The sequence below is a fragment of the Lactuca virosa genome, chromosome 9 (genome assembly GCF_052849685.1).
Source record: "Lactuca virosa cultivar CGN04683 chromosome 9, Lactuca_virosa_CGN04683_v6, whole genome shotgun sequence".
Classification (NCBI taxonomy): Eukaryota; Viridiplantae; Streptophyta; class Magnoliopsida; order Asterales; family Asteraceae; genus Lactuca; species Lactuca virosa.
Genome location: NC_136434.1, coordinates 25,545,826 through 25,558,679, shown reverse-complemented (window position 1 = coordinate 25,558,679; position 12,854 = coordinate 25,545,826). Strand labels below are relative to the sequence as shown.

The 12,854-nt window shown below is 37.9% G+C and overlaps 1 pseudogene across 1 annotated transcript; it reads left to right on the top strand.

Annotated features, from left to right (window-relative positions):
• LOC145135716 (glutamate receptor 1.2-like) lies at positions 1-8,569 on the top strand (annotated as a pseudogene). The gene is made up of 6 exons (XR_013719992.1): positions 1-543; positions 644-1,913; positions 2,021-2,324; positions 2,435-2,464; positions 7,157-7,524; positions 7,607-8,569. The product of XR_013719992.1 is annotated as a glutamate receptor 1.2-like (transcript).
• Positions 8,570-12,854: the final 4,285 nt, after the last annotated feature.

The following is a 12,854-nucleotide window of genomic DNA, read 5'->3' as shown; positions in this document are numbered from 1 at the left end:
TAAGTCTGACCAAATCAGTAGACTTTTGTTCCTATTATTCAACGGTTCAGACTAAAGAACACGTACGGACCAGGTTTTAACTTTTAATTTTATCAATGTCGATATTTTCATAATTCATATATAGCGACGTAACTCAAACTTAAAAGTTAAGTAATGAGCTCTCATATATTACTCCTGTTCGTTCATGTTCGATTCCATATTCGTTCTTTCCCCACCTACCTACTGAAAGTGTTACCTTGTCATCTTTTATGTTACTAAAAACTTAAAAAAAATTGTTGCCAATGATGAACTGCTGGTTATATCCATTTCTAATCTTGATGTTGCTTAGCTTTCAAAGCCTTTCAATAGCACATGAAGATCCGTCTTACAGGAAAGTACAAGTGGGAGTGATTCTTGACATGGAATCATGGACAGGGAAGGTCGTTTATCGTTGCATCAGCATGGCTATTTCTGACTTTTACACAGCCAATCCTCACTACACAACAAGAATAGCTTTTACAACCAGGGATACCAAAGGAGAACCACTGCGTGCCTTGTCTGCTGGTGCTGCTTCTTTTGCTATTTTTACTCATGAGTGTTTTCTTAGTTATCATAAACTTTAATTTTGAATACTAATATAGCTAGTGTGCTCATGGACGTTCAGCTCTGGATCTTTTGGAGAACACTAAAGTGCAAGCGATAATAGGTCCCGAATCAGAAGCAAGATTCTGGAGGTTTTTGAACACAAGGCTAACATACCAATTCTTTCCTTTTCAACAAGTCCCATTCCAAATCGTAATCCTTATCTTCTTCAAATTTCACAAGATGAAACCACTCAGTTCAAAGCCATTGCTGCGATGGTTGAGTCGTTTAAATCCACGGATGTGATTGTCATCTGTGAGGACACTGCAAATGGGAGAGAAATGACTAGTTATATGGTTACTGCGTTTCAAGAAAAAAACATATATGTTATGTATACTAGCTTCATTTCAGCCTCTTCCAACAATGAACAAATGTGGGAAGAGCTTCGTAAGCTTCAAACTATGCAAGCCATGGTGTTTGTCATGCATACATCACCTTCTCTAGCATCCAATCTTTTCTCCATGGCAAAAGAGCTGGGAATGATGGGTGAAGGATACATGTGGATTGTAACAAGTAAGACTACAAACTACTTGGATTCCATGGATTCTGAAGCAATGGAATCAATGCAGGGGGCTGTGGGTTTCAGATCGTATGTTCCAACATCAAGGGAGATCCACAACTTTGTTTCAAAATGGAGAAAGGAACATTATGTTTTGGAACCTTTTATGGAGTTTAAGGAGGTAGATTTTAATGGTATATGGGCATATGATGCAGCTTACGCTCTAGCCATGGCTGTTGAAAAGGTACAAACTTCAGAATTAGCTTCGAAAGAGTTGGGTACCAATATTGGCACATCACTTTTGGATGAGATGTCAAGAGTCAAGTTCCATGGTTTAGGTGGTGAATTCAAGCTTAAGAATGGAAGAACCATCTCCAAAGCCATGGAAGTCGTAAATGTGATTGGTAAGGGTGGTAGGAGAGTCGGGTTCTGGATGATGGCTACGGGTGAGTTTTCCCAAGAAATAAAGAAATCAAATTCCTCTTCCAATAGAAAAGGCCTTGAAGTTATTATCTGGCCAGGTGGGACTATAACATTTCCAAAGCGTAGAAAGCTACAAACAAATGGCAATAAGAAGCTGAGAATTCTGTTTCCAGGTTCCAGCAGATTCCAAAATATAGCACAAATAAGTGTGGATCCAAGAACAAATCGATCGACTGCAAGTGGCTTCTGTGGTGATGTTTTCAATGCTGCATTTAACGCCTTGGACTATGGAGTAGGGATTGAGGTTGTTCCTTTCTCTTATAAGGATGGAATTACTTACAGTGATGTGATCCAAAAAATCTATCTTAAGGTACGTTGCGCAGTTTTATATATAAAGGTCACTTCGTACCATTATTTGTAGAACAGGATGAATCTAGATGGCTTTTTGCTAATATGATGTCGGTTTAATTTTACCAGGAATATGATGCTGCTATTGGAGATATAACAATCACACCAAATAGATCTCTTTACGTTGACTTCACATTGCCCTTCACTGATCTAGGAGTTGGCATAATAGCCCAAAACGCCAAGAACAGCATGTGGATCTTTTTAGATCCTCTTAGTGCAGATCTTTGGATCACAAGTGCTTTTTTCTTTCTTTTTTTGGGGTTTGTGATTTGGTTTATAGAACATCGTACAAACAATGAATTTCAAGGTTCAACAAGACAGCAAATTGGAACAACCCTCTGGTTTGCCTTTTCAACCCTTGTTTATGCTCACAGTATGCTCTCCAACTCTTTATCTAATTAATCTCAATTTGGTTAAAGATTTAATCTTTTTGAGCACCCATAAAATCTATACCTTAGATCTGTTGGGAATTGAAAACTGCAGGGGAGAAACTGCAAAGTAATCTATCAAAATGTTGAATAATGGTGCTCAAAACTTCCAGTAGCTTCTGTCCCACTACTTAGCATTTAAGATTTCAGTTTTGTTTTGGTTAGCTGTTACTTTGTTTCAAATAAGTGGTACATGATTACCCATAAATTAGTATTAGCAGTTGCTTATTTCTAGCTTTGACAGTTTCTTTTTTTTTGGTATTTATATGGCTGTGTACTCAATCAAATGTGGGCAGAATATTGAATAAGAGATCTCTTCACAGCAATTTGTTCTTGAGTTTTTTCCTGTTCTCTCTGTTCTGTAATAGAATTTCTTGTTTAAGTCTTTCTTTCTTCCAACAAAATTTGGTATCAGAGCCGGTACAATGACAAGCAATGGTACAAGTTCTACAGCACAACCATTGATTCCAGTTTTCAAAGGGGAGAAGTACCACCTTTGGAGTCTCAAAATGAAGACAATGTTGAAGTCCCAAGAGCTATGGGATTTGGTGGATAATGGGTATGCAGAACCAAACCCGGCACCAGCAGAACCAGATCAGCAATTACGAGAAACTCGAAAGAAGGACGCAAAGGCTTTATTCTTCATCCAATCAGCATTGGATGATGAGTTTTTTCCACGTATTGCAGAAGCAACAACCTCGAACCAGGCATGGGCAATTCTAAAACAAGAATTTCTTGGTGATCGAAAAGTCATCAATGTCAAACTACAATCTCTTCGTCGTGAATTCGAGACCTTGGGCATGAAAGAGAAGGAAAAGGTGCAAGTTTTTCTTTCGAGAGTGTCTGAAATTGTCAGCCACATGAGGTCATACGGTGAAAATGTTAGCAATGAAACCGTAGTCAGTAAAGTTTTAAGGAGTTTGACCAAGGATTTCAATCATGTCGTGGCTGCAATCGAGGAAACAAAGGACTTGTCCACTTATACTTTTGATGAACTAATGAGTTCTTTGATAGCTCATGAAGACAGGATGAACAGGTGTTGTGAGAAAGTCGATGAAAAGGCGTTTCAAGCAACTGGGGATCAGAATAAACGAAGTGCAGAAAGTTCACGTGGTCGTGGACGAGGAAGAGGTGGATTTCGTGGTCGTGGCAGAGGAAGAGTTCAGTTTGGTGATCAACGCCAACAGAAAAACATCCCTCGATGTCAACATTGCAACAAACTTGGCCATAGAGAAGCTAGTTGTTGGAACAAGCAAAGAGAAGAACAGAACCCCCAATGTCGATATTGCAACAAACTTGGCCACAGAGAAGTTGATTGTTGGACCAAGAAACGAGAAGAACAAAATCATGCAAACTTTTTAGAAAAAATTGAAGAGGAAAGCAAGCTATTCATGGCACATTCTTCCACAGTTGATACATCTAATGGTGTGTGGTTTGTGGACAGCGGATGTTCAAACCATATGACAGGAACAAAGTCTTTGTTTAAAGATCTTGATGAGACTCAAAAGGGTGTAGTTCATTTTGGAGACGACAATGCATTGCAAATTCAAGGTCAAGGTACAGTCTCCATCAAAACCACTCAAGGTAATGCAAAACTTCTTCATGATGTGCAATATGTTCCTAAATTAGCCCATAATTTGCTAAGTGTTGGGCAATTAATGTGTTCTGGGTATTCGATTACTTTTGATGATGGATATTGTTTAATTAGAGACAAAAAATTTGGTCGGTCCATTGCTAACATTCCAGTGACACAAAATAGAATGTTTCCACTTAAAATTTCAACCATGAAGAAGTGTGCTTTAGTTGCTACTAGTGAGTCAAGCATTTGGCATCTACGTTATGGTCACTTAAATATAAATGGGTTGAAATTGTTACATCAGAAAAATATGGTTTTAGGGCTGCCAAAAATAGATACAGTGGATTTTTGTGAAGGGTGTGTATATGGGAAACAAACTCGAAAATCGTTTCCTGTAGGTAAGTCTTGGAGAGCTTCTTCTTGTCTTGAATTAGTGCATACCGATGTTTGTGGTCCAATGACTGTTGATTCTTTTGGTGGAAGTCGATATTTCTTATTGTTTATAGATGATTACAGCCGCATGAGTTGGGTATACTTCTTAAAAAATAAGTCAGAAACCTTTGATTGCTTCAAAAAATTTAAGGCTTTGGTAGAGAAAGAGAATGGGAACACCATAAAAATTCTTCGTTCCGATAATGGTGGTGAATTTACCTCACGAAAGTTTAATGAATTTTGTGAGTTTAATGGTATTCGTAGGGAATTTACTGCACCGCACACTCCAGAACAGAATGGAGTGGCAGAACGAAAAAACCGAACCATTGGTGACATGGCAAGAAGCATGATGGCAGCAAGAAATCTTCCAAAAAAATTCTGGGCTGAAGGCGTAGCAGCTGCTGTATACATTTTGAACATCTCGCCTACAAAGGCTGTTCTAAATCGAACTCCCTATGAAGCATGGAAAGGTAGAAAGCCGCAAGTAAGTCACTTAAAAATCTTCGGGTGCATTGCTTATGCATTAGTCACATCATCTCGCACCAAGCTTGATCAAAAGTCAGAAAAATGCATTTTCATTGGCTATTCTACTTCCTCAAAAGCATACAGGTTATTTAACCCAATTAGTGGAAAAATTATTATAAGCAGGAATGTTGAATTTAATGAAACAGAACAATGGAGTTGGAAGAATACAGAAACATCGGCCTCACAAGAATCTGTTCCTATTACCTTTGAGGTCAATAACTTCACAGATCCAGAAACGAGCAATTCTCAAAATGGAGATAATGTTACACCACCTTCAACTCCACCTTCTTCACCATCGGGATCTTCTTCACCTTCAAGCTCTTCATCTGAAAGTCCTCCAAAAAAGTTTCGATCACTGGAGGATATCTATGCTTCATGTAGCTTTGCATTATATGCATCTGATCCTGATCCTATCTCTTATGATGATGCAGCAGAGAAACAGGTGTGGCAAGATGCAATGAAAGATGAGATTGCGGCTATTAGAAAGAACGAGACTTGGGATTTGGTTGATTTGCCCAAAGAAAAAAATGTCATAGGCCTCAAATGGGTGTACCGTACAAAATACAATGCTGATGGTACAATCCAGAAGCATAAAGCTCGTTTGGTTGTGAAAGGGTATGCTCAACAACACGGAGTCGATTACGAAGAAACCTTTGCTCCGGTTGCTCGGTTTGAAACGGTTAGAATTTTTCTTGCCTTAGCCGCACAATTAAAATGGAAAGTGTACCAATTTGATGTTAAATCGGCGTTTCTAAATGGAGAGCTAGAAGAAGAAGTGTATGTCTCTCAACCAGAAGGATTTTCATGTGGTGATGATAGCAAAGTGTACAGGTTGAAAAAAGCCTTATACGGGCTTAAGCAAGCCCCCCGAGCGTGGTACAGCAAGATAGATTCATACTTTCAAGAAAACGGGTTTGATAGAAGCAAAAGTGAGCCTACTCTCTATGTGAAAAAGCAAGGTAAAAGTGATTTTTTGGTTGTCTGCATCTATGTAGATGACATTATTTATATGGGGTCGTGTGAATCTATTGTTGTTGAGTTCAAATCTTCGATGATTAAAAAATTTGAGATGTCAGATATGGGCTTGTTACGTTACTTTCTTGGCCTGGAGGTGAACCAATGTGATGATGGAATTTTTATTTGTCAAAAAAAGTATGCCACTGACTTGCTTAAACGATTCAATATGATGAATGCGAATCCGTGTTTAACACCGATGAATATGAATGAATCACTTGTTGCAAATGATGGCACAAAGTTGGCAAATGTGAAACACTTCAGGAGTATAGTTGGAGGCTCGAACTACCTAACTCACACCAGACCTGATATTGCATTTCCGGTTAGCAAAGTTTCAAGATTTATGCATAGTCCTTCAGTTCATCATCTAGGAGCAGCAAAGAGGATTCTTCGCTATATAGCTGGAACGGTTGATTTTGGGGTTTGGTACTCAAGTGTACCTAATCTGAAATTATATGGGTTTACTGACAGTGATTGGGGTGGCTGTTTGGATGATCGAAGGAGCACCTCTGGTTATGTTTTTTCTCTTGGTACAGGTGCTATTTCATGGAGCTCAAAAAAGCAAGATATTGTAGCATTATCCTCATCAGAAGCAGAGTACATTGCAGCAACATCATCGGCTTGTCAAGCTGTGTGGTTAAGAAGGATACTTGCAGATCTTCTCCAAAAGCAAGTTGGCCCAACAGAAATCTTTTGTGACAATCAAGCAGCAATTGCAATGACAAAAGAATCCATCCTTCCACAGCAGGACAAAACACATAGACATCCGTTACCATTTTATTCGTGATTTAGTTGCTGAGAAAGAAATCATTTTGAAGCATTGTGGAACTAACGAGCAAGTTGCAGATGTGCTCACAAAGTCTCTTCCAAGTGTCAAGCATAATTTCTTCAGGTTCCGTATGGGAGTAACAAGTTTTGAAGCAAGGGGGTGTGTTGAATAATGGTGCTCAAAACTTCCAGTAGCTTCTGTCCCACTACTTAGCATTTAAGATTTCAGTTTTGTTTTGGTTAGCTGTTACTTTGTTTCAAATAAGTGGTACATGATTACCCATAAATTAGTATTAGCAGTTGCTTATTTCTAGCTTTGACAGTTTCTTTTTTTTTGGTATTTATATGGCTGTGTACTCAATCAAATGTGGGCAGAATATTGAATAAGAGATCTCTTCACAGCAATTTGTTCTTGAGTTTTTTCCTGTTCTCTCTGTTCTGTAATAGAATTTCTTGTTTAAGTCTTTCTTTCTTCCAACACAAAATTCGTGGTTACTGTTTGGGTATTTGTAGTGCTTGTTCTCACGTCAAGTTACACTGCAACTTTGAGTTCACTTTTAACTGTACAACAGATTGGGATGAAGGAGTTCTCTACCGGATTCTTCCAGGCTATTTCGCCCCTAGGAGGAGTTGTCAATAACAAATTGAATGCTGTTGATGCATGGTCAGAGAAACTATATGCACCTGAGGAATACGTTGAAGCATTAGCAAGTGGAAGAGTTGAAGCAATCATCGCTGAGATCCTTTACATCAAATTATTTCTTGCAATGTATCCTGATTCTGATATATCATTGATCGCAACAGCACCCACCACCAATGGTTTTGGCTTTGTGAGTGTTCTCTAATCCTTTTTGCTTCTTTCATAACTCTACCTTGATCCCGTTTCCATTCCTCATTCAACTATATTTGCAGGCGTTCCAAAAAGGTTCACCTTTGGCCAGAGAGATGTCCACTCAAATAGCAAAAATGCGCGAAGACGGGACACTGAAAGCATTAGAAGATAAATGGTTGAAACGTGAATCTATATTCATGTCAAAGGATTTTTCTTCCCCTTCATCAATAATCTTGAATTTTTATGGGCTTCGAGGTCTCTTTTTTATCAGTGGTGTGTCCATGGCATTGGCCCTTTTGGTTTCCATGATTGACCTTGTTCGTGAAAAATGGCATATCAAAGATAAGATTAAGATGGTGAGGTGCGTCTTACATAGATCTTCATAAATACATGCACATAATAGTGATGTGGAATCAACGGTTTGAATTTTCTATGAAGTTAAATCCGAACAACTATACCTAACACCTTGCTTCTACATAACAATCAAAATTGGTGTCAAATATATATAGTTTTGTTTTATTTTCTGAACTTGGATTGTTAGGTATTTTAATTGGAAAGAAGATCTCCTATGTCCCGACCTCACCCTAGGCTTTCCTAGGCTCTCCTAGGTCCCGACCTCACCCTGCCATCAGCTGCTGAGGAATTCTCAATAATGTCATTTAACTACTTCATGAATACAATCACATGCCACAAAGCCTAGATAATCCTTTGAGTAACAGACTCGACCCTACAACGGTTAGACTCAAACGAGAGCTGTGCAATAGAGTCAAATTCGTCACTCTGAGATTATTTAACCTTTGCAACATGTGACTTGACATATTCATTTAATATTTAACTCACATGACTAAGAGTTCCACAAAGCACAAAGCAAGCAGCATTCGTGCAGTAACACTCCAACCCACAGAACAAACAAAGGACATCCCCAAGCTCACTTACTACTAACTATGCTAGGAACTTCCACTCTCATTGTCGGTTGCCTTATGCATGCAAATTATACACAATACAAGATCAAATAGACTGTCGAATAAAAGACTCTACCCTAAGACCACAACCAAACAAGGAACGGGAAATAAGGCCAAATTAGTCATTCTAGGGCTATATGATCCTAATCTGTCACAGCTAGCAAATTTGGGTTAGAAAATTGGCCATTGTACAAGAAAAACTCCTTGTGTAATCTTGTGACATTTCATTTAGTGAAATTCAAACGTCAATGATACTAAGTTCATACTTGAGTACATTGTCATTCAAGTCGAAGCAACCATGTGAAGACCCAAAAACTCGATCCAATAAGCCAAATCCGATCATTTGTGGGCCTTAGCCCAAGAATTTTCGACCCAAATCCCTTATTGGACCAAAACTCTCCTATTGGGCCCTAATGGGCCGATAACATCTCAAATTGGTCCTTTTGGGCCGAAAACACTTATTGGGCCAAACCGAAAGTCGGGCTACTTTTATTGGGCCACCCCTTGGGTCGAGGACTTCTCTTGGGTCGTTTGGCCCATCTATACATAAAAAAACAAACAAACAAAATTAGTTGACTTAAGTTGCCACCTCAGTATTACATAGCATACATCTATGCTTATTAACCTACATACATCTAGGAGAGGAGGGATTAACCAACAAATATCAATGATCGTCTCTCTCCCTCTCTTCCCTCTTATCTCTCGGCCACTCTCCCTCTCCACCCTCATTCACAATTTCATCTTCAACACATTTTCTCTCAACACTCAAGGATTCTCTCTTCTTCTTCTTCAAAGATTCGTGGGTTTGTGAGTGTGTTGTTCAAGAAAGTCTTTTTCAAGCTTCATAACTTGGTAAGCCTTTGGTTAAACTCTTTTGTTATGTCCAAGTTTACACTAAAATCCTTCTTCTTACACTCCATTTCCGTGAAAATGGGTCTTAGAACAACCATCATTTCGAGATCTCTTCAAGGCACAAGCTAGGACTCAAAAATCCATCTCCTTCTTCATCTACATCTTGAAAACCCCAAGGTGAGCTTCATACCGCACTATTTTTCATGTTTTCATACTCTTTGGGGGGGGGGGGATACAAGTCAAAGTTTCGGTTAACCATTGGATAATTGCATGGACCATTGTGTTGTATGTTTAACTTTTGGGTTTTACTTGAACATGAAGTTTATCATATGAATCTTCATAAAAATCATGAGATAAGGGTTGTTAACACATATATTGAAAACAGTAGATATGGGGCTATACACTCCAAAAATAACATAAACAAGTCTTGTGTGCAAACATATATAACATAAACTTAAATTCCAGCCTTCCACAGAAAAGATATATGTCATTCACGAACTGTTTTGACCACCTTAAAATGTAATATTTTTCAAAACTGTTTTACATGCAAAAAGTGCAGGTTTATACCTTTCAAATGACTACTCTCACGCGTTCATACGATTTTTCTACAATTTTTACAAAACTGCCTATTATTTCAGGGATAATCTTGGACCAGTCTGTGAAGATTAACAATTTCACACTAGTTTGAGGCCATTAAAAATTATGGGAAAAATTGTGAACAAAGTAGACTCAATTTTCAAACTCCCAGAGTTTACGGATCCAAATTTTGACTTACGATGATTTTTCTATAATTTTTCTAAAAACAGAGACAGAAAAGCCAAAAACCAGAAAATTGTTTTAACTTACGAAAAGTGCTTATACTTGTGTTTAGATGTAAGTTTTAAAGGTTGTAACCTTTTGAAAACACCTATACATGATAATTTCATGTACTTAAATACTTAATTATATAAATATTTTCAATTACACTAGATACACTCAAGTCGTTTTACAAGAAAGAGAAGTCATAGTTTACGTAAATATGTTAAGGCTCTTGTGAGACTCTCCTTTAGTCGTACCTACCTAGCGTACACGGTAAGTCCTGTTAGTTATAACTAGAGTCTCCTGGAGGGAGAGCGAGAATTTGTGTATAAATCTATACGTGGTTGACAACCCACACCTGAGTTGTTCGCTACAGCTAGACTAGGCCAGTCTAGGGTGACAAATATCTTACCTTAAACAAGCTACATCTGGAAACGTCATGACAGGCATATCAGTCATATCAAGCATGGTTATAGCGACTCACATAGGGAATAACAACACCATTTGGTTTACGGGAAGCTTTACTTTGTTAGTTTTATTAAAAGAAATACTAAACGATGTTTCGTATACTTTGTAAACTGATTTTACCACTCGGGTCTTAGGGTTTTAAGACCACAACACCTTTATATATAGGAAATATAGGATTTTCTAGATTTATTCATCATTACTCTACAAGGAAGAGACACACAGAGAATAACCACATTATTGGAATTTACGAAGAATTTTACACTCAACTAGTTTTCACAAAACACCAAACTATGCTTCGTATACTTTGAAAACTGATTTCACCACTCGGGTCTTAGGGTTTTAAGACCATAACACTTTTATATACAGAAAATATAGGATTTTCTGGGGATACACTATTTCAAATACAAACAAAGGATAATAAAGGACGTGCATGCAATTATACACACGGTTTTGGAACGAAACTCACAAACTACTTTTTATAGAAAATATTGGATTTTCTGAAGTTTTACACTTATTATAAGAAAAGATATTACAAAGTTTTTCCTACAAACATGCTTATGAACTCACCAACATTCTATGTTGACACTTTTCAAAACGACTTGTATTCTCAGGGACTTAGTGAACAAGTACTCGAGCCTCGGATCTGGATTACTTTACTACCTTTTGAGCAACCCTACTTTATGTTATTTTTGTGTAATCGTTAAACAAGTACAATTTGTAAAACAATGAATGTTCGTATATTGTAATGTATGATGTTTGGGTGCTATATTTCATTCATATTCAATTGTTATGGTACTGTACATGAAGTCATCCGCCCTCAGACGTTTCCGCCGTTCTGGTTTGGGGGTGTTACATAATCATATACAATTTTTAATGCATACACTTAGCAATCAATTCTACCAATACAAACTCCAAATCTAGAATAGCATCCAATTCTCCTAGGCTGCAAGACATAACATATCAGGCCAATCTATCATGCAATTCCTGAAAGTATCCCTAGCCTCATCCTAGCATGCAAGCATTCATATAATATATCATATCAACATGTATGAGTATTATGGGAATCACTTACTTGAGCTCGGCTGATTGCACGCATCACACCCCCTTTTTCTTTATAAAAATCTTTTCAAAAACTTATTTTCTTTAGAAAAATCTTTTTAGAAACTTATTTTCATTCAAAAGGTTACCAATTCCTCAGTTTGAGTTCACACATACCCGAGAGTGTGCCCGAGTCCCCGAAACCAAGGTTCTGATACCAATTTGTAACGTCCCGAAAATCCAAGGTAAAACTTTCATTTTTAAAACAAATAATCATACGATGAGTTGTTCCAAAACCGATTAAAGTGAATATATTATTTAAACATTAGAGTAATATTATTAATTTCTAATGCAGAAAACTCTAGGGGATGATGTGCAGTCATGCCGGGCCCTTCCCTTTTGAACCGAAAGTACCTGAAACCATAAATATGAAACCGTAAGCACAAAGTTTAGTGAGTTCCCCAAAATACCGCATATATATATATATATATATATATATATATATATATATATATATATATATATATATATATATAACAACATGTGGCTGTGTCGGGTCCATATCGACCCCCGGGTCAGTATCAACCCCGAGTCCTTAATGACTCTATATAATAACTTGTAGCGGTGTCGGGTCCGTATCAACCCTAAGTCCGTAATGACTCCAAGCCCATATAACTCAATACATAAATTATACAAGCATATAAGCATGAGTTACAAAGACAACAAGCGCATACAAGCATATCAACAAGTGTCACAAAGACAACCATCATCCTACAAACATAATCCAGTGGGCCGGTATTGGTGCCTTCGATCCACGAGTATAGTGAAGAGACTCACCTCACAGTCTGAAAGAATAGCTGCACCGATCACTACTCTAAAAGCTATCTTTATCGGTCACCTATACATTTAACAGGAACCCAAATCTCAAACTATAAATCAAATTACCCAAAATGCCCTTAGGTCAAACTTGGTCAACCCTGATCAAAGTCAAAGTCAATAGTCACTGTCCAAATGTCAATATTTCTTCCCAGTGGAGTACGCCCTGCGTACCAAGAAAGTACACCCATCGTACTCTGATGTTGACCAAAAGCGGGGCGCTGACCGCGTACGCGCAGCGTACCACCATGTACGCCCAACGTACGCAGCCTAGTCCTGAAACTCTATTAAGAGCTTATTCTATTAAGCCCTTACGTCCAAAACTCAGATTCAA